The 25,701-nt window shown below is 34.3% G+C and overlaps 1 protein-coding gene and 1 non-coding gene across 2 annotated transcripts in view; both read left to right on the top strand.

The window, feature by feature from the left end:
• ZCCHC7 (zinc finger CCHC-type containing 7) overlaps window positions 1-25,701 on the top strand; it is a 237,757-nt gene that overhangs the window by 26,043 nt on the left and 186,013 nt on the right. The gene's annotated exons all lie outside the window — the stretch shown is intronic.
• TRNAC-GCA (transfer RNA cysteine (anticodon GCA)) lies at window positions 17,464-17,536 on the top strand. The gene has a single exon. It is a non-coding gene; the product is annotated as a tRNA-Cys (tRNA).

The raw sequence follows: 25,701 nt of genomic DNA, 5'->3' as shown, positions 1-25,701 counted from the left end.
ATTTCCTAGGAACTACTGCATTTACCTGGGAAAAATACTATTTTAATAAGGAAGAGGAAGCTAGGGTGACATTATTTGTTCACATTATTCATAGAATAATTTTGGTTCATCTGTAGCTTATTATTTTCCTATAGTGTTTTACATGTAATATATGCTACTTTGAGGGTATTTTATTACTGTTGGAGGTTCTTAATAGTTCATGTGTCAGCTTGCCTTTGTGTGAAAATATATTTAAATTGCTTTGACAGATACTTTAAATAGCAAATGGGAAACACATAAATTCAGCATTGCCTTGTTCTCTTTTGTTTTGCCATTCTTACTTTTTTTTAATTCCCAAGCATTTGTAAGCATTTCTCATAATTTCCTGTGTATAGAAATTCTCCGGAACATTAAGAAGCTGCTAAAAGACTCAAGCTCTGAAAGTCCCAAAGATACATCACTGCTTGACTGCAAACATTTTGAAGAAGTCACTGATTATAATGAACACAGCCTTTAATGGCAGTTTTTCCTCTCCTTTTCATGAGAATGTGACAGAGTGTCATTAAGGTTTTAGAAATGAATGCTCGTGAGGAAAGGAGAATCACTAGGACTACAATGATGCCCAGTAGGTGGCCGTGGGATTCTCAGTTGGGCTCTTTTTAGGTTTTTAATCAGGTTGGAGAAGGGGGATGGAGAGGAAGAGAATGGGAATAGACAGGAGCTTGGGGACACCTGTACACCCGAGCCTTTTACTTTCTCATTGATCCCTGTAAATGTTGAATTTGTAGATTCTAATGTGGAAAGGTAAGCCAAATTCTAAATGTTTTGATGGCTGATAAACAAAATCAGCCCTGTTACAGTTTGAAGCAGATAATTCTTTTTTTGCATGTAACTTAAACTCTTTGGATATATTAAATCTGAAATTTCATTTAAATTGTAATTCCACTTCTGCTCTGAGGATATGTTTTAACCCATTGTTCTTTCGTATGGTGACAGTAATTGCCTTGGATGTATTCTGCAGGGCAGTCAGGTTGTATCATGGAAGAGGGCAAATAATAAATGTGTGCATGGAACAGTTATGTCTCAGGACTGAAGTAGAAAGGCATATTTTTACATCAGACATCGGCATGACATCCAGAAGGCATCACATCATATATGTGTACAGAGCTTTTAGTGGAGTTTAGGGTGGAAAGAGAAGTTATTTTTAAGTATACAACCATAATTTTGCCCTTTGCGTTTCTTAACACTTAAAACCTTATATTTAATGCATCCTAACATTTAACATCTGTGAATTTGTGTGATGGTTCTTTTAACATTACAGTGTGTGTCCTGGGCTTGAGAAATTATTTTTCTGTTCAGTAAGTCTTAATATAGTGTTTCAAACAGCTTTTTTTCCTTTCTTATGAATCAGTGTAGCATTGGAATTTATAAAGACCTGATTATTTATCTGTTTCTTTTCAGCTGGAATCAGAAAGAAATTTCTAGAATACTGCAAGTCTATTTCTCAATGAGAATAAGTCTTTTTTTTTTTTTTTTTAAAACTAAAATGATCCTTCTGTACTTCATTTTACTTGGGATTTTTTGACATTAAAGCTGACATTGGGAAGGTAGCTTTCATTTTACTTTTTTACATAGTTACTTATGTTTTATGAAAAATTATAAACTTCGTATGTTAAAGCTTTAAAAAAATTCCTTTTCCTTTGACTCTAGGGTAATGTTGGGGCATTTTTGAGCTCTGAATATAAATTTAGCTACTGTGGGTTGTTTCTTGATAGGTTTTCTGGTAGCTCGTTTCTTTAGCTTTTGCCTAACTTGTTGTTCTGTGATTCTGTTTAGAATACCATGTTACATTTAGTTATCACGTCTCCTCGGCTCCTCTCTCCTATGACAGTTTCTCACATTTCTGTTTGATGAGCTTGTCAACTTGAAGAAATACTCGTTGGGTATTTTGTAGACTGTCCCCAAATGGGGATTTGTCTGATATTTTTCTTAACAATTAGCCTAGGTTTATGGGTTTTTTGGAGAAAGATCACAAAGGTGAAGCACTGTTTTCATCACTTCAAGTGTAAATGCTGCCCACATGACTTAATGATGATGCTAGCCTTGTTTACCTGGCTGAGGGTCGTGTTTATCTCATTTCTCCACTGTAAAGTTACTCTTTCTCTCTCCCTTTTTATCATACTTTACTTTTTGGGAGGGAGTCACTATGCACGGCTCATACTTAAGGAGTAGTGAGTTAATGCTCTACCTCCTTGAGGGTGGAGTACATACATAAACTTTTGGAAATTCTTCTCTGTGGGATATTTGTTTGTTCTTCCTCATTCATTCATTCATACATATCAGTATGGACTCAGATATTTATTTTGTAATTTGATCCAGTATTGTTTTGTTGTTTAAATTATTCCAGCTTTGCCCTTTGGGAGCTCTTTCAAAAGTTGGCTCCTGTGTCTCTTTGATATCATCTTATCATCATTATTAGTATTTGTTAAGTGCTTTCTTACTTTCCAGCACTATAAGATGCTACGGGCTCATCTTACATATTTCTTTCGCTAGACCTAGAATCAGCTATTTCTCAAAGAAGTGCTTGTTCCTTTTATTAGAGAATGTATTAGGGATCAGGATTTGAGTACTCAAGTGTTTGTCTTTACATTTAACAGTTTTAACATAATGGATTGACTGAAATCAGACATATTTGAATATCTGATCCTTGATGATAATACATAAAATTCAGTAACTGATTCAGACTGTAGCCGTGTCCCCAGTGGTTCATAAGACAGACTGGGTTTACTTGGAGGTTGATCTAGATATTTATATCTCCCGTTTAAGACTCAATGTAAGACTTTGTTTATTTTGTTGTCTTGTCTTGGTTCTTCTTAAAAGTCTTTCAAACTTTAACATTTGCTTCTAAGGAAACATTGTCTAAGTTTATTTAAAAGTCTTTTGTATCTTCATAAAACTCATACTAATGTTTGCCCATAAGCCCTTTTTAAAGTTACCACTTCTCTGAACTTGAGATGTATGTTTTTCCCCCTTTGAGAATGTTTGGACTCAGGGTGGTTTTTAATTGGGTAAGTTACCCAAACCTTTGGTATAGTTCCTTCCTTGAGTATGGCAAAGTTTTTAAGCATAGTTTAGGCTGTATGCATTGCATGCTAAGATTATATGCAGCATCTTAATGGATTTTATTTAAGTTAGCTTTTTAGAGAAACTGCCATAAAAAGGAAGTTACTAGTTAAACCCTTTTAGGGTATGGTGATGATTTGTCATAAGAGTCTTTGGAGATCTTGATTACTCTTGAGAGTGGTAGGAGCAGAATTGGGAGCAACCTTCTTTCCTTTAATACTAGTCTCAGTTTTTCCCTTTCCTCTCAGGATTTTTTTTACTATTTTATGACTAAATAGAATTTCTCTTTTTCTTCCCTTCCCCAGCCAATCACAATGGCAGAGCAGTTTGGTAGGCGGTGAATGGGTAGGTGATTAAGAGCATAAGCTTTGAAATTGAGACCTAGGTTTGATTTTTGCCACTTACTATCTATCTCATTTTGAGCAAATTCCTTAAATTTTCAAGTCTCCTTTTTCCTCATCTGTAATGAAGATAACGGTGTCTACCTTTGGGGTTTCTTGTGAAGATTAAATGCAATAATGCATGTGGAACACTTAACCACAATCCTTGGAACATTGTAAGAGCTAAATAATCTTAATAACTGTAGTAACTAGCTCTAGTCCACTTTTAAAGATGAACTGTTTGAAATGTTGGGGTGTTATCATAGGCAAGAATATAGTATAAATAAAAGGTTGTTTAGAATTGTATATCTTTAATTGCATGGTATGTAACAGTTAACTAGAGATTATTAATCTTAGTTTGATGTTTTTAAAAAGTTAAAATGGATGATTATAGCATTTTGTATAATAATCTTAGTAAGTTTTTCATTTTATTTATTCAGATTTATTAAAGTATAGAGAATTTAAAATCTAAAAGTTAGTATAGTATATTATTTGACTTTTGGGAAAAAATGGAATTTATTTAAGATGTAATCAGAGGGTATTTAATATTCTATGGATGCACATTTGTGAGCATTCTAACTACACTGAGTATTGGAAGATTATGAAAGATGGCTCTTAAGATGACATTTACATAGTTCACTTATCAGTAACTAAGTCAACCATATTAATTTTATTAGTATGTAATAGCAATGCTTTTATAGTTTTATTGGATTTAGTAGTCATGATTTGTTATTAAATGTATTCTAGTAAATTCTCCCTTTAAAATATTTTTTGTGTGAATACTATTATGAATTAAGTTCAGTGATTGAATATCTCATGCTTTCAGTTAAGAGCATTCAGGTCTTTGAATGCTCTTTGGTATACTAAGAAGTTGGATATTAAAGAGTGCCTTAATTTTTTAAAGTCCTCATTCTCAGAGAGCAGCTCAATAAATTTAACCAGATTTCAGATTCCTTTCTGTTGATACTTACCTACTTAAAATATACTGTCTTTGTTCTCTTAAGTTCTTCCAAATATCTTATCAACTGGTAATGGTTAAGGATGTGAGTACAAAGAATATTTCATTTTGGGACTGCCTATCATGCAGTGTAGATACCCCATCAGTTCACAGATATTTATTAATTGCTTTCTTTGTTAAGCACTAGAGGTACTTATAAGGTTGGGTAAGACTAGAGTTCTTGATCTGTCAAAAATATCACCATTTGGTCTACCATCCATCCAGAGTGAACCCAACTTTGCTATAAAGACTCTGTTGGCAGTTTGAACATGTCAGTTCATAGTATTAGCTGTTGTTTTGTTTTTGTTTTATTTTGATGGGAGATGTGTTAAAATTCTTACATAGCTAAACGTTGGAATCAGATAGTCTTCATCCTCATGTCTCTCTATGGATTTTTTTGCTTTAAGCTATATGATTTGCTTTTATTGTTTCTTTTCCAGTTCCATTCTTCCCTCCTTAGTAAAGCTGATTTTTTCTGAATATTTACTTGAATTAAATTTTCTTTTGATTTAAACCATCTTTCATGAATTTCCTCCAGATACATTAATATTAGATATCTAATTTCTTTTTTTTAAATGGCCATTGTGGTTCAGTATATTTTGGCTATAAAAAGGCTATTCTTGAACTTCTCTCCTGACCTATGTGTTGGTTCCAAAGGGAGAGAATCACATTTTATCCCTTCCTACATACCCTAGAGCATACAACAGAGTACCTTGTATTTGGCAGATCTTTAGTAAATGTTTGTTGAATAGATTCTCTGAATGGAGTAAAATTTTTTTGAAATTCTTTTTTTATGGAATGAACAATCCAAATGACCATAAACAGGTTAAAAACACCTTGCATAAATATTTTTGACTTTTGCTTAAGCTATTAAATTCCTTATAAAGTGGGTGGGTCATTGTTAAAAAGATGGCTCTAGTTAGGCTATAAGCTGAGCTGTTACTCTGGTAACTGAAAGTTTATGAGCTTTTTATAGTAAATGGATTTCCTGCCCTAAGGAGTTTTAATGGGAATGTTTAAATAGCTATGCTTTCATTGCCATTTTTTCCCCCTCTGCATTTGTTAAAATGGTAATGCGGTCACTTTATTCAGCCTCCAAATTAGCTGGTATTTATTTACCTGTGTTACCAATGTTCTTTCATTAATACATTTACTCCTCTCTCCCTCCCTTTCCTCCTCTTTCCCTCCTACTCTTTCCCCTCTCTCCTCTTTCCTTACACATCAACAGCCTTGTTGTGACAAAGGCATTGTGAAAGTTAATGAATTTCCTGGTCCAGGGAGTTTGTAACCTAGCACAGTGTTTCTCAAAATGTGGGCTGTTGGACCCTTGTGGCTCTTGCAAGATTAAAACTATTATTTCTGGCATAATAAGATACTATTTTCCTTTCTCATTGTGTTGATGACTTGCTCTGATAGTGCAGAAGCGACTGGGTAGGACTGCTGCTGCCTCAGTGCGAATCAGAGCTATGGCACCAAACTATACTAGTAATTATATTCTTCACCACCACAAACTCAGTTAAAAAAAACCCAACAAGACAGGTTTTGCTCAATGTCCTTGATGAAGCACAAAAATTTGTTTTATTACATTTCTACCCTTCTTGCTTTCCTCCATTATTCTGTGTTATCAAATGAGTATTATAAAGCCACTTGTGTTGTATCCTGAAGTGTGCTTATTGACTGAAGGAGGAGCATTTGTTCAGTTTTATGAGCTGAACTAGCCTCTCTTTGCATGAAACATTTTTACTTCTAGAACAACTGATAAGCTGCCACTGTACAGAATTGGGTATTTTATAGACATTTTTTTGAAAATGAAACAAGTAAGCACGCCACATCATGGAAAGTAAATGCCAACATTTGTTGCCAATGATAAAAATTTGAGCATTCAAGCAAAAATTAGGATTTTGGAAGATAACACTGTGAGTTGGACAAAACTTTCCTGTTTTTAAACAGTTCTAATGAGATCAGTTGTGATGTTAACAAATGTGATTTTTTTGGTATTATGTAATGAAATGGGTTAACATTTGGGAAATCTTCATAACTTCATGAAGCAATATTTTCCACATGATCCATAGATGATGTTACAAAATTGTGTGTTAAAAGATCCTTTCAAGATACAAGATAGATACACTAAAACATTTTAATGTTAAGAGAGTACATAAAAGTTCATTGATACAGTTTTATCTTCTACTGAAGCTAAGTTTTGTTACTATGTCAAAGAAGGATGGTCACAGTTATTTGAATAGGCTACCCCTTTTTCGACTACATATCTATCAAACTTGATTTTCTTTGTAATATTTCAGCCAGAGTAACAGACCACAGCAGATTGAAGGCAGAGGCAACTGTAAGCAATCCAGCTGTGTTTTAGTAGGCCAGTCATGAAAGAGTTTTTAAAACACAGCCACTCTTCCTACTAACCTTTTTTTTGAAAATGAAGTTATTTTTTTACAAGAATGTTATGTATATTAACATGATGAATTTATTATGTTAAATGAATCGATGCTTGTTTTCAAAGTTGCTCAGCTTTAGTTTCTAACATGGTAAATATTGATAAATGACCCATATTTTAAAAAGGCTTTTGGAGTGCTTAGTATTTAAGAGTACGAAAGAGTCTTGAAACCAAAAAGTTTGAAATCCAGTCATCTAGTATAAGCATACAGGACAAATACTTAAAGGATGTTTGAATATAATGATAATTTGAATATGATAACTGAGAATGATATAAAATTCTTTGTGTTCAGGGAAGAGAGGGAATTTATCTCTTTCTGACAGGAAACCAAGAACACTTCATTAAGGAGGTAAGTATTAAACTATGTCTTGAAAAAAAATGTTTAGTTTTTCTAGAGGTAAAGGAGGATGTAAAATGTAGGGAGAATCAAATGAATCCTGTTCTTTAAAAAACATTTAAATGTATCTATATAGTTGACAGATACAGTATTACTTCTTCCTCATCGAGAATTGGTGACTTGATTTGTAGAGATTGACTGACCGTTTTTAGAGAGTCAGCTTCTTTGTAATTATTTCTTCTTCATTGCCTGTCATTTCTCCATGCAAATCAGGCTTGGTGAGCCTTTGGCTCAATGTAGCGTTAATGTCTGTTACATCTGTGATTGCAAATATATAATGTGAACAGTTGTGTTCATTGGCTCGATCCTAAGGAATCTCACAATGGAGTTTTACTTTATGGAAATGCTTATATGTTTGTCTACTGTGTACATTTAGGTTCTGTCTCCTTCCCCCCCTTTTTCATTCTGGTTATATATTTCTTTCTAGTTCGCTTTTGACATGGCTGACTTGTGCCTATAGTTGATTCTCTGATTCCCCCCACTTTTTCTCATTTTTCTTGTTTTCTGTTCTTTCATTATTGAACTAGAATAGGTCAGTATACTTACTCTTTATATGGTAAATGGGTTTTCTTTTCCTTTTTCTTGACATAAAAATCAGATTAGTAATGTATTTTACATTTATATTCCCAGAAAAAAAAATTCTCATCAATAGCAGACCTTGAAATGTATGTATGTGTGTGCATATATATATACACACTTTTTTTTTTAGAACTAGAAGCTTGAGATTTTTCTCATAACCTACAGTGCTTGTTGAGGGAGTCTATTCAGGTTCCTTAATAATTATTTTCTGTATTAAGATCTCTTTTGAGGATTGAGTTACTGAAAATTAAATGTGATACTTGCATTTACTAAGAAAATATGGATACTTCTTTGTTGATTAGAGTAGAAAGCTCTTTGTCTAGTAGTATCAGAATCTGTAGTCATTTACCTGATGAAAATGAAGAATCATGAAAAATGATACATATGAACATTATACATACTATTTAAACTTAAAACATGTTTTAAGTTAACGCTCATTTGCCTGTCTTTTGGTAGGTCAGAACCTTTTTTCCTGAGTATCACTGTCACTCTGCTAATTAAAGTTTTTCATCATATTTCTCTCATAAACTAATGTTTAGAAGCATGCCCAATCCACCCCCTACCCTGTATTAGTCTTTTTTTGTTGGCTTGCCTGCTCCTAAGTTGACATTAACTTTGAGCAACTCATTTAAACCACAACCTTTTCTTTTTAATCATTTCATGTGATTTATATAGCACTTACCTACATTATATATCACAGTGAGAAGTGCAACTGGCAAAATTAGCTTTGGAATAAATAGAGAATATACTTCAAGTGGTTAAAGCAGAAGTGAGGAGGTGAAATTAAGAGTGAACTACTTACTCATGAGCTAGTATTCTATAGCATCAATATATTTTAGAAAATGAATTGAGAGCATTTTAGTTATTGGGTTATGTAAAGATTTGTTGAGAGCATTTATTGTAACGTTTTGAGTCTAAGCATGTTCCTGGACAGAAACTAAAAAAATGCTCCAAGGAGTAAAAAAAAAAATAATGTGTATTCTATTTCTCCCTTTCTATTTCCCAAATGTTTAGTTGTGCTAGATTCCCAAAGAAGTTGCTTGGTTTTAAGCACTTAGGCTCACATCAAACAAAAACATGTAAGCAGGACAAATTTGATGAGTAATGCAAAAGGGAAGAAACAAATACCAAAAAAATTTTTTATTATGAGTGGTGGTGGTCAATGAGAAGAGGATGTAGAAATGTGAGTGTCTAGTGGGAATACAGAACAGAGTAAGTTTGTCTAACAGGTTTATATGTTTATATGACATTTTCCCCTTGAGACTTGGACATTTTATGATGAATTTTATAGTAATGGACTTAATAAATGCATATATTTTTAGCTAATATGTAAACAAATGTTTCTCTGGAATGACTTGACTAATGTGCTGTTTATTACAAAGATAGTTAAATTATAAAATTACTCTGGTAGCTTTCTCATCTTATAATTCTTAGGCTCTATCATTTGAAGAATGATTTTGTACAGAATGTGTAAAAGATCAAGGAATATGGAGCAGCTTACAGTTTTTTATAACTTGGTTTGCAAGTGGCAACAAAATATATTAGTTTGTCTGCTGAATAAAATTAAGCTTATTTTTCTTTCTGCAGCGTATTAATTGTATTATAGTATGCCACAGCCACTTTGAATGCAATCCTCCTAGTCTTGGAACAGCAGCCAATTCCAGGAATTAAGAGAATTAGGTTACTTTGCCTAGTGGCACAAAACCTACCCGAGGTATTAAATCATTGGCTTGTCTGGGGCACAAACAGAAATAAAGTTTAGAGATAAAAGTTGATTTGCATGCTGTTCACACTTGTACAACTTTAACAGGTATATTTTTCTGTTTCTGTCTGATTCATATAATCCTTTTTGAAACAGATTTTCAGTTGTAGTTATGTCTAGAGGTGTAGAACTTTAATAAAATTTTAGGATAAATACTAAATTTAGAATTCATCTACAGTAACTTGATGCTCTTGTTGACTATGATAATAGTTTAGTCTACCTTTAGAATGTTTAAGAAAATATTAAAATATGTGGTTACCTAACATGGCTGTTATTTAAAATTTTTGAATCACCTATTAACCTGTTACATCACTTAATGTAAGAAATCAGTTTGGTAAAAGGAGAAATGATAGCTTCATTTGAACTTCAGTATTTCCGAAAAATGATGTTATTTTTGTACTGGAAGCAGTAGAATCAGGGATGAGGTGATAATATGAGAACCTTTTGATTTTGTTAATTTTGTTAGGGTATAATTTAGCCAACTTTTATAACTGGTATTGTATCTCTATTTAATTTTATAAGATTTGGGGGAAATTGTTTTTAACTTTTCACTCTTCAACTCTGAAGATCTTATAGAAATCTTTGCCTTTCTGTACCTGTAACTGTTGCTATTCCATCTTGAAGCTATAAGCATGTGGGACAATGTCTTTCTGGTTCTCTGAATCAAATCTCTGATCTCCACTCTGCTCTAAAATATCTTGAGAATAAGAAAGAAAGAGTTGCTTTGGAGTAACTGATCAGTCCTTAGGGGTCTTTGGCAAGTCTGCAAAGGAATAAAGATAATGCACTGATTAGTTAGAAATAGCCTATTTATAATGTGGATCAGGCTTGACACAGACCCTCAAAAAATTTAAACATATTTCTTCCAAATCAGAATTTCGGGACGTTCCCTTACACATTGAACAGGGACGCCTTCTGTCTTCAGAGTGCCACTGGTACACTTTGCTTTGACCCTTAGTGCCTGCCAGACCGCCACTCCTACTGCGGTGTTTGAGAATACTGCTTAAAGAATGGTGCAGCTGGAAGGACCTAAAAGGTAAGAATTTCCCAAATCCTGTTTTATGCCAGAATTTAAGAATATGTCCCCAGGTTCTACCCCAAACCTATTGAATTAGAAGCTATGTGGGTGAGACCCAGGATTCTGTATTTTAACAAGTCCTCCAGTGTTGGGCTGGCCGGATTGATTGGTAATCACTGCTTCAAGGCCAGTGCTCTCATTTTCTAGATGAAAAATCTCAGGCTCAGAGGAGATAAGTGACATGTCAATCTATATTCAGTTTGGTCCTCTTCTCTGCATCACAGCCATAAAATACACAGTCATTTGAGGTCAAATCATGATAGCTACAGAAATCCTTTAGTTGGTAGACCATACTCAAATGCCTTTTAAGAGCTAGCACTTCTTCATGTGACGCTTCAAGATCCTGTCATGGCAGACAACATTTCTCTTGCTATGGAAAGTGGACATCAAATCTTTGGCAGGAGAATGATCCAAGGATCTCGTCCTTCATATTAGTGTACTAGAATGAGCACAGTTAGATACTTCGGAAAGTTGTGGAGATGTTTCAAGAAAAAAAATCTCTTAATAAAACCACAAATGAAGTGTCCTTAAGATGACTTGGCAAAGCGATACTTTTGTTTAGAAAAAAAAAACATAATTTTGTTAAGGTATACTTGACATACTTCAAACATTTAAAATACACAGTTTAATACATTTTGTTATATGTGTACGCACAAGAAGCCGGCATCATTCAAAATAGCAAACATATCCAAAACTTTCAGAAGTTTCATCATGTTCCTTTGTAATTCCTTGTCTCTTGCCTCTATGCCCTTCTTCACCCCCAAGGAACTACTGCTTTCTGTAATGGTAGATCAGTTTTGTATTTTCTAAAATTTTATGTATGTGGAATTACAGAGTAGGAACTCATTTTTTGGGAGTGAAAGGGTTGGCTTGTTTTGATCAGCATAATTATTTTGATATTCATCCATAATGTTGCAGGTCTTGATACTTATTTGTTATTGCTTTGTGTCTATTATATGGATATACCATAGTTTATCCATTCCTCTGTTGATGGACATTTGAATTGCTTCTAGACTTGCTTATTACAAAAAAAAAAAAAAAAACTGCTAAGAACATTTGTGTGAAAACCTTTATATAGACATATGCTGTTATCTTGAGTAAATACCTGGAAGTGGAATGGTTGAATCATGTGGGTAGGTATATTGATCTTGACTCAAAACTTTACTAAAAACTACTTAATAGTTTGAGAAGTTCTGGGCTATTTTCTGTTTGTTTCTCTATGTTGTTGAACATGTCATCTGTGAATAGAGTTAGACTTTTGTTTCCAGTTTGGATGACTTTTATTTTCTTGCCTTATTGCCCTGAATTAGGATGTCTAGTACAATGCTGAGTAGAAGCAGTCAGAGTGAACATCATTGTCTTGTTCCTGATTTTGAGAAGTTGTAGTCTTTAACCATTATGTATAATGTTAATTATAGGTTTTTTTGCAGATAACGTTTTATTGATTTGAGGAAGCTTCCTTCTATAGTTTACTGAGCATTTCTATAAGGGATGGATATTGAATTTTATGAAATGCTCTTTATATGTTTTATTGAAATCATGTAATTTTTGTTAATATGAATTATATTAATTGATTTTTTTTTTTAGTATTAAAGCATCCTGTATTCCTGGATTAAGCCATACTTAGTCATGATATATTAAATCAATCTGCTAATGTTTAGAATTTTTGCATATATATTAATGAGGGATATTTGTAGTTTTCTTTGGTTTTGGTTTGAGAAATACTGACCTCATTGAATGAGCTAGGAAATATTCTGTTTTCTGAAAGAGTTTGTGTAGGATTGGTATAATTTCTTCCTTAAATATTTGGTAGAATTAACTAGTGAAACCATCCGGGTCTTGAGTTTTCTCTTTGGGAAGTTTTTTAAACTGCAAGTTCTTTAGGAGACCTAGAGCTGCTTGTGCGTAGTCACTCCATCGTGTCTGACTCTTGTGACCCCGTGACTGTAGCCGCCAGGCTCCTCTGTCCATGGGGATTCTCCAGGCAAGAATACTGGAGTGGGTTGTCATGTCCTCCTCCAGGGGGTCCTCCCAACCCAGGGATCGAACCTAGCTCTCCCGCATTGCAGGCAGATTCTTTACTGCCTGAACCACCAGGGAAGAGCTACTTATACTTAAGTTATTTCTTCAGTGAAGTTTTAGAAGTTCATGTTTTTCAAGGATTTAAAAAATTTCATCTGAGCTGTTGAATTTATTGGCCCTGTGTTGATCTTAATATTTCCTGATTGTAATATGTTTAGAAGAATGATGCACTCTAGTGATATCACCTTTCTCTGTTGTTTTTTTCCCCTTGATTTGTCTAGATTGCGATTAGTCAATTTTGTTGATTTTCGCAAAGAAGTTACTTTCGATTTCTAGTTTTTTGCTTTTAACTTTGATTTTTTTTTTTTTTTTCTTTACGGTGGATGCTATTTGCTCTTATTTTCGTAGTTTCTTAAGGTGTACACTAAGGTTATTGATGCGAGACCATTTCTTTCATGCTATACATTTCCTCCTAAATACTATTTTAGCAGGATTCTACAAATTTTGACATGTTGTGTCTTCATTTTCTCTCTGTTCAAAATATGTTCTGATATCTTTTGTGATTTCTTCTTTGATCCACAGGACTTTTATTCCAAAGTCTGTTATTTAGTTTCCTTATATATTTTTGGATTCTTCAGAGAGTTGGTATTAATTTTTTATTTAGCTTGTATACTAAATAACAATATACATATTTTGTATGACTTGAATCCTTTTAAGTTTATAAAACTTATAGCCTGGAATATGATCTTTCTTGGTAAATGATCTAAAAAAGAATGCCATTTAGGTCAAAATTGGGAAGATTTCAGCAATTAATCAGTGTTTTTTTCCTGTCTCCCCACTTTAGGTATTTCAGTTATATGTGTCTTAGCTTACTTGAAATTATCTCATAGCTCACTGCTGCTATTTTCATTATTTTTAAATCTTATTAATTATTTTTTTCTCTGTGTGTTTTATTTTAGATAAGTCTTACTGCTGTGTCTTAAGGTTCATTAATTTTTTTCTTCTGCAGTGCCTAATCTGCCAGTAATTCCACCCAATCTAGTATTTTTAATCTGAGACAGTATAGCTTTCATCTGTAGAAGTTTGATTTGTATCCTTTTAAAATATCATCCATGTCTATGCTTAATTTTTGTACATGAGGGATGCAGTTATTACAAGTGTTTTAATGTTTTTGTCTCCTAATTTTAACATCTGAGTTAAACCTCGGTTGGTACATTGATTTTTCTCTTCACTGTGAATCATATTTTCCTGCTTTTTTGCATGCCTTCCAATCTTTGATTAGATGCCAGACACTATTTGGTACTGATTACTTTTATATTTCTATAAATATTCTTGACCTTTCTTCTGAGATGCAATTAGATTACTTTGTAATTATCTGACCCTTTGGGTCTTGCTCTTAAGACTGTTGGGTGGGACAGGACGGTATTTAGTCTCAGGCTAATTAGTGCCCCACTGTGGAGGCAAGACCCTTTGGGTGCTCTACAGAGCATCCAGGGAACTACGGGGTTCTGCAGCCTCACTGGTGAAAACAGGTACTATTTGCATCCCCCTGTGGGTGAGTGGTTCTGTCTTCTCTTATACGATTCTCTCCCTAGACGCAGGTGGTTTTCATGCCCACGTGCTGAACACTCCGCTAGGTGCTCAGTGGGGGCCTGTTGGGGACCTGTGTGATCGTTCCGCCCCCCTTTATTGCTGTCTTTTGAACCTAGCCTGCCTTGGCCTTCTAGGTTCTTGGCTTTTCTCTCAAACTCTTAGTATTTGTCAGGGTTTGCCTGGGTTCCCACTCCCTGTCGTGTGGCTTGGAAACTCTCAAGGCAATAAGCTACAGTAATGGTAGGGTTTACCTACCTGTCTCTCAGTGATTTTATTGTCCTTTATTGCCTGATATCCAGTGTCTTAACCTCATTGTTTCATGTGTTTTGTCTGCTTTTAAAATTTGTTTCAGTGGCTTCAGGTGGGCTGGCAAATTAGATCCTTACTACTTGGTCTTAGTTGGAGGCAAAGGTTTGGTACATACTCTTGATTTGATATAATTTCTTGAGGTTTGACTTTGTGCTATAGAGCATTTCATCTGTTTCCCTAATGGTTTATATATTTGGATGCCAGAACGCTTAGTTCTAAATCTGCTTATTGGGAGAAAGGCAGTTCACTTTACATTTGCTATCTCCTTGTATTTTTGGCATATTCTAGCATATTCATTATTCCTAATGCCTGGTAAAATGAATTACATAAAGTACTGAATATGGATTTATGGACTTAATAAATTAACTTTTAAAAGGCCAGGAGGACCCTTCCTGTATTCTGAGACATCATTCTAATTCTATGTAGTTTGTGTAGCAGTTCTTTGAACTGTTGAAAGATTTTCTAACAAGTTCCTGTTATTGTTGCTGTGTTAAGCAATAATTTTGGTCTTGATGGTCAATGAACTGGAAAGCCTAACTGTAAGTTCCGCTCTTTATCAGGAAACAAAATACAAAGGTTATATAGTCAGGACCCTACCTATAGTAGACTTTAAAATATCTTGTTCTACTAGTATTATATCATCTTTCTTATCTTTTTTCTTTTTTTTTTGAGATTTGATATCAACTCAGGGGAACCATTCCATTGATGTCAGGAAGGCAGTTATTTGTTGACTAAAATTCTGTTACTCTGGGATAAGTTCTTTCTGAAAAGACACAAATATTTTGTTATGAGAATGGAGCCTATTATTTCACTAGAGACCTACCCGCTAGGGGTGAGTTGTCACCCTGAGAAATGCTTGGAAGACTTAAGAGACTCTTAACCTGTTTTGCAAGCCACATATCTGCCAGTTCCTCTGACCCTGGATTGAGCTCCAGTGGGAATTTCACTTATGGTTGCTTAATCTTGACTCTAATTCCCCTGTAATCAGCATTGTTGGTTTGTAATTAAAAGCCTTCAGAAATTCTTTAAGATATATTTGTTTTTTTAAAATCATTGTGTAATGGTTTCTGTAATGTGGGGTTATTGTTTCCAAAGAATAAGTTTTTTATTGTATATAGTACTACCATTCCTTTAGATACAAAGTGGACTATAAAGAAAATTTCTAAATTCTGGGCCTCATTTCTTATTAAATTATTGCTGTATTCTTTTTGAAAAAATATTGAGGCAGTGGAGTATATGGAGCAAAAGTCACTGGGGTCCTGATCCTGTCAGTTTGTCTTTTTCTGCCTTCTTGGTGCCCTGTTAAGTTTGCCTTTCTTGCCAAGTTTAGTGAGCTTATTAATGGTAGCAGTTTCTCCTTTGGTGTTCCTGTGTCAGCCTAGTATGTAAATTTGTATCATTGAGCAGTTGGTAAATTAAGAAATTTAATGTGTCTACCAGCCATATGAAAAAGACCATAAATTAAAAACTTTATTTCAAATTACATTAAATGTGCCAGTGTCTTTGCCAGTTCTGTTCAGTTAGGATTTCTTTTTGCCCAAAGTGAGAAGTTTAATCTGGCCAGTCACTTTTGCAAAGAGCCAGGCATGTGTTTCCCACCAGTTGTCTTATAAATGTGTCTTTGATAGAGGTGTTGCTGCTAAGCCTTTTAAAAAACTTAATTAAAAAAAAATTAATGCTGAGGTACCTACCACATGTTTTTCTGAAGCAAAAATAACATATTTGAGAGGAAGAAGGGATACTTAATACTAAAATTTAGGAATGTAAGCATTATCCAATGTGTCTTACAAGTTTGATTTTTTTTTTTAATGGAGTGAGATGTTTATTAAAAGTGAATTTTTGAAATTACAGAATCTCAAGGGTGAAAAAAATTGAGAAATTATTTAATTCTACTTAATGATATTAAAAGTAGATTTGATATTACTGCTATGGTTATTTAGGAAGCAGTCCTTATTTTTAATGTGCTTTTTTGATGGCTCAGCATTAAAGAATCTTCCTACAATGTAGAGACGCAGGAGACATGGGTTTGATCCCTGGGCTGGGAAGATCCCCCAGAGGAGGCAAATGGCGACCCACTCCAATATTCTTGCCCGAAAAATCCCATGGACAGAAGAGCCTAGCAGGCTACAGTCCGTGGGGTCACAGAAAGACACAGCTGAGCGAGTAAGCACATGTATGCTAAAATAGTTTGAAATGGAGTGGAGGTACATTTTTGGTACTGGTGAGAATTAGATGGTAGAATGCCAACTCAGACATTTTATTGCTGCTGAACTGTTAGCATATTTGTAAATACTGCATTTAAGTGTTGTGAATTTCTGTAATAGACAAAATTAGTATTTTGTCTGTATTTGGCATCTTCTTGAGAGACCTCTTCTTTGGGGACTCTCTTTTCCTGCTGATGTTGCCTCAACCAGAGGATCTTGAGTTCTACAGAACTAGTCACTAATAAGTCATAAATCTATTAACTTATAATGGTTTAAGAGGTTACCTTTTTCAATGTAATTTATATTTGATTCACAGCAATGAGTTTTTTCAGGTGGAAAAAATTATTTTGATTAGATATGTTACTAGTATCTCTTAAATCATACTGATAAATTATCATTTACTCTGTGGATGATGCTGACCTGGTCGATTACCAGCTTCATTAAATAAAAGACATTTGTATATTCAGTTGTTTAATGATGTATGATAGCTGTGTTTTATAAGCCTCATGCCTTTTAAATTTAAAACATGCCTTTCTATGTCTATCAGGTTATCAGTTTAAGAACAAACTGAAGATTAGAGGCGATGTGTGGGCTTCCCTGGTGACTCAGTTGGTAAAGAATCTGCCTGCAATGCGGGAGACCCAGGTTCAATCCCTGGGCCAGGGAAGATCCCCTGGAGAAGGGAATGGCAATCCACTTCAATATTCTTGCCTGGAGAATTCCATAGACAGGAGGAGCCTGGTGGGCTACAGTCCATGGGGTTGCAAATACTCAGACCTGACTGAGCAACTAACACTTTCCCTTTCACTTCATATAGTAAACGAGATTGTGTACCTGTTACTTTTATTCATTTGTTTTTTTCCTTCTTTTTAAAAAAATTTTTAATTGAAGGATAATTGCTTTGCAAAATTGTTTTTTTCCTTCTTATCCCCACTCTTTTAGGTATCTGCCAATGACTCCAAAGTCTAAGTTACAGTCATACCCTCCAGTCATTCCTTTACGATCTCCCCATTTGAGTGTCTTAGAATCGTCACAAATTCAGCTTAACTCATCTCTAGTTTTACACTGATCTTATAGTGTCTTAAATGTGTCAGTGGTATCATCATTGCTTAGTCACCCAGGAAAACCATTAACTGTTGTAATACACATTCATGACAGTGTTTTAATAGTATTTGTTAACATTTATTAGTTCAGTAAACATTTTTTTGAACTCCCACTTATATGCAAGGAACTGGAGCTACACAGATAAAGATTTCTTCTGTTCTCTCTAGGAATTTGTAGTCACATTGGGTAGAGACAAGTGAAAAATTGTGCAGCAGATTACTAAGCACTCTGGTTAAGCACAGCATGCCTAGGATGCTGTGGGGACAAAGAGGGGGGCACCTTCCTAAGGATGCAGCCCAGGGAGGGAAGGAGGGGAGCTTGAGTGACATTTTGGAAGCCCACATAACAGTAAAACAGTACATTTGGGAGAAATGTTGAAAGGCATGACTTTTAAATACTTTGGCATTATCTGAGGCTTTAAAGAGTGATTGAGTCTTTTGATGCATCATCCTAAGGAAATAATCTGAAATAGAGAAAAATTCTATATATAAATGATTTGTTTTTATAAATATTTTTATTTATAAATAATCAATGGGCAGGTAGCCAGTGTCTTCTAATCACTGTGAATGGAGCATGGCTCTTGAAAGTTGTGAATTGATATGTTGTACCACCTGTAACATGGTATACATCAGCTGTACTTCAATTAAAAATAAAGAACACCTGATTCTGTGATTCACTGGATCTAGTTAGGATACCTTATCCAGTCTGTTTTTCCTGTCATCTCACCTTGAGAATACATGTTTCCTTACTCTTTACTGTAACTTATATGGTATACATCAGCTGTACTTCAATTAAAAATAAAGAACACCTGATTCTGTGGTTCACTGGATCTAGTTAGGATACCTTATCCAGTCTGTTTTTCCTGTTATCTCACCTTGAGAATACATGTTTCCTTACTCTTTACTGTAACTTATATGGTATACATCAGCTGTACTTCAATTAAAAATAAAGAACACCTGATTCTGTGGTTCACTGGATCTAGTTAGGATACCTTATCCAGTCTGTTTTTCCTGTCATCTCACCTTGAGAATACATGTCTCCTTACTCTTTAAAGTTCTTTTCTTCTCTCCCTAAGTATGCGTGTGTGAACCTTGTGTAACCTTATCTGACTTGCAGCTGCATTTCTGAACTAAGGACTCTGGTTCATTGTTCTACAGCTTTGGCTTTCATTTCCTGTGATTCCAAACTTCGGCTCTGTCTCTGCTAGTTTGGTCTCATTCCTCAGAGTTCGTCTCTCCATTTTATAGCCTGTGTCTGCATCTCCCAGAAAACTGTTTTGTCCCTTTCATTATGAATAAACAGAATTGTCTGTCTTACAGACCATATGACCTAGCCAACCTTTTCGCCAAGTGTTAATATTAAATTAAGAAGTAATTTCTTAGTTCTGTTTAAATACTGTTGTTGTAATCACTGTTTTTCTGTCTTTTATTGAAAATGTAAAGTATTAGGTTGAATTATATGAAATTGATATAATGGCTGAATGTGGCAGTTTCACATTCTTCAGATGAATATTTTTTAGCCTTAAGGGTTAAATAAACTTTTATTAAGTTAGCTTGAGAACTTTGTCACCCCATAGATTGTTGCTTTAGTACAAAAAGCATCATCAAGTTTTAAATGATAGTCTTATCACTGTGCTTTGGGAAACACAGGTTTTTATGCTGGTGGCTTAGTATATCCACCTTTTGTAGTCTTCACCTTGGAATATGCGTCTTTCTCATCAACAGTGCTTCTCAGGTCAGTCACTACCTTCTGCCTCTGACTTTTTAATCTATCGCCGTTTAAACATTACAGTGTTCCTGAGTTATAGAGGTCTTTTAAAGCCAAAGCTATTTACAGGAAGAACTGAAAAGACATAAGGAATGTAAACCTCAAATGGTGGTAGCATAACTGTGAATGCTGTACTTGGGAAGACACATCAGTTTGGGCTGCCACAGTTTATGCAGAGTTGAGTCCTTGGAACAGTGGTTCTCCCTGCTGTTAGGATAATCTGGAGAGTTTAAGAAAAAAAACCTGCTATTGCCCAGGAGTTCTGATTAACTAGGACCTGGGCAGCAGCATAGAAAAAGCTCCAATATGTTAGAGTCTAATGGTTAGTTCAAATTGAGAACCTCTGTTTTTGACCAACTTTAAAATCAGTCAAGTAAGAAATATATACAGACTTGAACAAATCACTATAGTGATTCAAAGACTAATCTTTGTGCAGTATGAGAAGCACTAAGTCTTAGTTGAGACACAAAGATCTTCCATCTTTTGTTGTGGCGTGACAGGGTATGGACATACCAGTCCAAATCCATTACTCCTAATGGAAAGATAAAACCAAAAGAAGGAAAGAGGGAAAAAAACAGGAAAGGAAGAAAGGAAAGCGAATGATGGTGGCATGTGAGCCTCTAAACAGTCAGCTGTCTGATCCACTGTTGGTTGGATATGTGGGAGCTGAATGCATGGATACAGAGGGCTGACAGTACTGTGTTGTTTTATATACGGGACTTGAGTATCCATGAATACAGAGGGCTGACTGTACTATGTTATTTTATATACGGGACTTGAGTATCCATGGATTTTGATGTCTTTCGAGGATCCTGGAACCAATCTCCTGTGGATAGGAGGGCCAGCTGTATTTCAAAGGTTATGAGGATGAAACTAAATTATAAGTAAGGTGTAACTTGGTATGTGATGTTGGAATAATTCACAGTAAATGTTACAAGTTCAGCTGTTGTAGCAACAGTATTTGAATTTACAAATATAAGCATAGAAGTAAATTTTAGGTTTCAGTGGATAGAAACAACTGAGATAGACATTAGATTGTTTTTTGGATGTTAGTATTTTTTGGATGTTGTATAGGGAACTACAACTGCCTAAACTGGACTGGAGGTGGATGAAATTGGAGCCTATTATACAGAGTGAAGTAAGCCAGAAAGAAAAACACCAGTACAGTATACTAATGCATATATATGGAATTTAGAAAGATGGTAACAATAACCCTATATGCGAGACAGCAAAAAAGAGACACAGATGTATAGAACAGTCTTTTGGACTGTGGGAGAGGGCGAGGGTGGGATGATTTGGGAGAATGACATTGAAACATGTATATTATCATATGTGAAACAGATCGGCAGTCCAGGTTCGATGCATGAGACAGGGTGCTCGGAGCTGGTGCATTGGGATGACCCAGAGGGATGGGATGGGGAGGGAGGTGGGGGGGGGGGGTTCAGGATGGGGAACACATGTACACCTGTGGTGGATTCATGTCATTGTATGGCAAAACCAATACAATGTTGTAAGTAGCCTCCAATTAAAATAAATAAATTTATATTAAAAAAAATAAACTGGACTGGGCTTAAGTAGGGTGAGTTGACAGTATTTTAAAATGTGGTGTTTTTGTTGTATATAAATTTAATGATCTTTACTAAGTGATGTCATAGTTATTTTACAAAGCAATGTAATGTTGCTTGTTTTATATACTTCTTGATAAAGTGTTTTATTTCCCCTTCTTGTTTGATCACATAATATCAGGGGTATGCCTGTCATTGATTTTTGCCTTTTACTGTAATGTAATATTTGATTTTTTCCCTTAGCCTGGGATGTATCTTGATTTTCAAAATAACCAGCCATGCTATTTACATGAAACATATGCATACCCATGTAAATCTTCATTGATTTCCTGAGAGGAGCTGTGCTTTTTCCTTTTTCTTTTAAAAAACATTTATTTATTTATTTATTTTGTTGACAGCCTTAATAATGTTTTCATAAAATATGATGGATTTATAAGTCTGTTTAACATGCCTTTCCCTTTTTGTCTTAGCGCTTTGCTTCTAAGTTGCAGATGCAGTGGCTGAACAATACGCTGTGTGGTGTGACAGGTAAATTTCCCAATTTACCTGCCGTAATATTGTGCTGTGTAATGCCATTCAATCATCTCTGAATTTTACTTGCCTGATTAGTTGAGTGAAGCAGATTTTCAATTTAAATGTAACTTCATCTGCTTGATTAAAAATGTAACAGAACATTATCTGCTGCAAATAAATTTCAGTGGAAGAGATGATTTTCCCTGTTTAAAAATAACATCTGTTTATATTGGCTGGAAGCAGACGATTAATACTTCTCTAATTTCGAGGTTTACCAGTCCAGCTCACCTGTCTCTTTGCATGGATAGTTGAAATTGATGGCTGTCGAGTATAAACATTTACCTGTTGATGTTCAGTTGATGGATTTCTTTTTTAAGGATAATACAGAATCCCATCATTGGGCATTCATTTATTTGCTGCTCATCAAGATGATTGACAGTTTTGCCAACAACATGGCAAAAGGATCTTCCTTCATGATGCATACGAGAAAAATTTTACCCCTCAGTGATGAGTGCCCTACAGGAAACAGATTCTTGTGAATTCTTCTTCATAGTTAGTATTTATTTGAATTCTGGGTTCAGAGTCCCTGAGTATAATTTAAGTCGAGTGTGTAGTAAATGAGGGTGGTAGTGCTCTCCTGCTGGCATCTTTCATCAAGTGATTATATGTGTAGACCAGACAGACAAGGAGGGAGAAAGATAGGAAAAACCAGAATGGTTATTTTTTCTCAGTGCTTAGCATAATGTTAGGCATGTAGTAGACCACTCAGTAAATATCTGTTGGCTTCGAATTAAGTATTAGGCACATGGTATATTTGATATTCTACACATGAAAAAAACTGGATCTAATTGGTTTAAATACGTAGTTAAAGTTAGAGAAAAAGAAATTGTAGAATGCTAGTTTGTCTCTCGCTCATTTTTTAAATGAAACTTCCCCATGGGCGCTTATTAGAAGTAGATTTTCAAATGAACACTTATATAAATATACTCTAAAATTTTACTAAGTAAAATTCATTAAAAAAATATTTATTTGGCTCTGTTGGGTCTTAATTTGGGCACATGGGGGTCTTAGTTCTCGGACCAGGGATCAAACTCACATCCTCTGCATTGAAAGATGAACTCCTAACCACTGGACTACCAGGGAAGTCCCAAGTAAAATTCATTTAAAAAAATAGGTATATAAAAAAATTCTAATACTTAGTAAAACAGCAGTACAATTCAATGATTTTTAATATATTTAGCATAGAATAAAAACAGTATTTTTAAGAAACTGATATAGTTCTGTAATCTCAAAAAAGATTTTTTTTTTAATGCTTTGAATTTATTTTGATAGAGTATTCTGAACATGTCACTTACTTGTAGAGAACTAATTTTGTGTTGTTTTGATACCATTTTTGTTGTCTTTTGTCATAAAGCAAATAAAAATGTTATTGGCGTAAAAGTTACTAAATTGATGTATTGGAAACTCTGGTTACAGTTGTAATATTAGGGGTTCTTGGCCACATTATGTGTAATTTAAATAAATATCCTATAATTTATATTTTCAAGTAGAGATTTGAGATTCATATCAAAATATTTTAAATTAGATAATCAAGACAGTTAATCAATCTTTGCTTCCAAACAAATGGGGTAAATTTTAACCTTCAGTCAGTTTTTCGACATCTTAGATGATTTGGTTGTTTTATTTGCAAAAAGTAAATATTTGGAGGTTGAATCTTTTCAAATTCATCAGAATAATTCTGTATATTAGTAGAAGTTTTTGCTATAGTGCTTTAGAACATCTCAAAGCATAAAAATGTAGATAGTTAAGCATATATATTTGGTATATTCTTAAATTTGTAATTTCATCATTGTAACAAATTACTTTAATTTTACTTAAATATTCAAGTGAAATGTGAGACATGTAGGTTTCTTAAAAAAAAAAAGCTAGATTAAGTCAACATAAGAAACTTAGAATATTTTATGTTGTAGCTTTCTTTGTACTTCGTATCTATTTGCAAAAGGTAGATGAGGTTTTCTGTATTTCACTTGATTGGATGATATTTAATGAAAAAGAATAAACTCAGAAGAGCAGAGTCTATCTAAAGAAGAATAAACTGTTACTTGAAATTGTATCAAGGTCTTCAGAGTCTTCAAAGACTTGTGCTAGTACCTCTGTGATTTGTTTTAAACTTTAAAACTTTGTCATGCAGCTGTATCTTAAAATGGGGTGAAATAACAACATTCATAGCAGCTTTTTTTCATAATAACCAAAACATGGAAATAACGCAAATGTCCATCAGTTGATGAATGGATAAATTGCAGTATGTTCTTAGACTGGAATGTTATTCAGCCATAAAAAGGCATGAAGTACAGAGGAATACTACAGCATGTATAAACCTCTAAAACATGCTGAGTACAAGAAACTAGATATAGAAGGCTATCTGTTCTATGATTTTATTTATGAGATGTCCAAAATAGGCAAATTAATAGCGATAGAAAGCAGGTTAATAGTTGCCAGGAGTTGGGAGGAGATGGGGGTGGGGAGTGACTTTAATGGATGTGGTATTTATGGAAGATGTTCTGGAATTAAGTCAAGGTTGAACACCTTTGTTGATTGTATTAAAACACAAAATTTTATACTCTGAAAGGGTGATTTTTACAGTGTGTGACTTACATCTCAAAAAAGGGGTATGGAAATATATAAATTTCTGGTGTATAGAGAAATTATTACCATAAGAGTTTGTCATTATTCATTTTTCTTTCATAGGTAAGTTCTTAATCTGATGCTGAGAAGAATGAGAAGTAGAAGTTTGAGGCTGGCCTTTTTTTGAGATTTAAAAAATATTGTAAAATTATAATTATCAGTCTTTTATAAAACCTTAAGCATAATTTTAATTTTTATTAATCATGGAGGTATACTTTAACTATAAGCTGTACTTTATATTAGTATTATTTTTACTTATATGCTTTTACATATCATTTAAAGATCCATAGTTAGGTTATAGAAATTTAAAAGATGAACAAAGACAGGCATGTGGAAAACTGGCTATCTTGAAATTGTGCTGTCATTTTTTGAGGTTTTAGTGTACTTGTTTCAATTTGAGAGATTGACAGCCTTTAAGGTATATTATAGAAAGTATGTTAAATTGTAGAAACATCCTGTTGGAAATATTTAGGAAAATAAGAGCAACTTTATATTCAAATCGCTGTAGATATTTGTGAAATACAAATATATTTTCATAATACATTCGGTTGATTTAAAATGTTTCTTAGCAATTTTTGCATTAACAATCTTATAAACTAGCATTAACTTAGTAAAATGTTCATGTTGCCAAAATTAGGGATTTAAAAAATTCATTAAATAATAGTACCACGTGTACCTTTGAAATTGTGAGAACATTCCTTTTGTGACTCAGAGAGAGAAACTAGATACTCGAACATAAAATATTAGTTCAGTTTTCGAAATCAATCCACTGTGAAATATAGGTTGTCTTAGAGCTCAGTCATACAGAATTGTCTCCTTTATTATTTGAAACATGGTTTGTTTTCAACATGCTGCAGAGTCCTTTACCTTCAGTTATATTTTGGAGCTGCTGAGTACATTGCTGGGTTGACTCTAGCTGTTAGCCCTTGGGTCCCATTGGCGTTCTCTTTTTTTAAACTGAAGTATAGTTGATTTATGACGATGTGCCAATCTCTGCGGTATATACATTCCTTCTTTAACGTGTTCTTTTCCGCTACGGTTTACCCCAGGAGATGACATAGGGTTCCCTGTGCTTTACAGTCGGGCCTTGTTGTATCCCATTCTAATATAACAGCTTGCGTCTACCAATCCCAAATTCCCAGTCTGTCTCTCTCCTTACCCCTGTCCCCTTGGTAGCCACAAGTCTGATCTCTGTGTC

This window comes from Odocoileus virginianus, chromosome 18 (assembly GCF_023699985.2).
Source record: "Odocoileus virginianus isolate 20LAN1187 ecotype Illinois chromosome 18, Ovbor_1.2, whole genome shotgun sequence".
Taxonomy (NCBI): domain Eukaryota; kingdom Metazoa; phylum Chordata; class Mammalia; order Artiodactyla; family Cervidae; genus Odocoileus; species Odocoileus virginianus.
The sequence above is the reverse complement of the archived record's forward strand: the minus strand, read 5'-3'. Positions and strand labels throughout refer to the sequence as shown.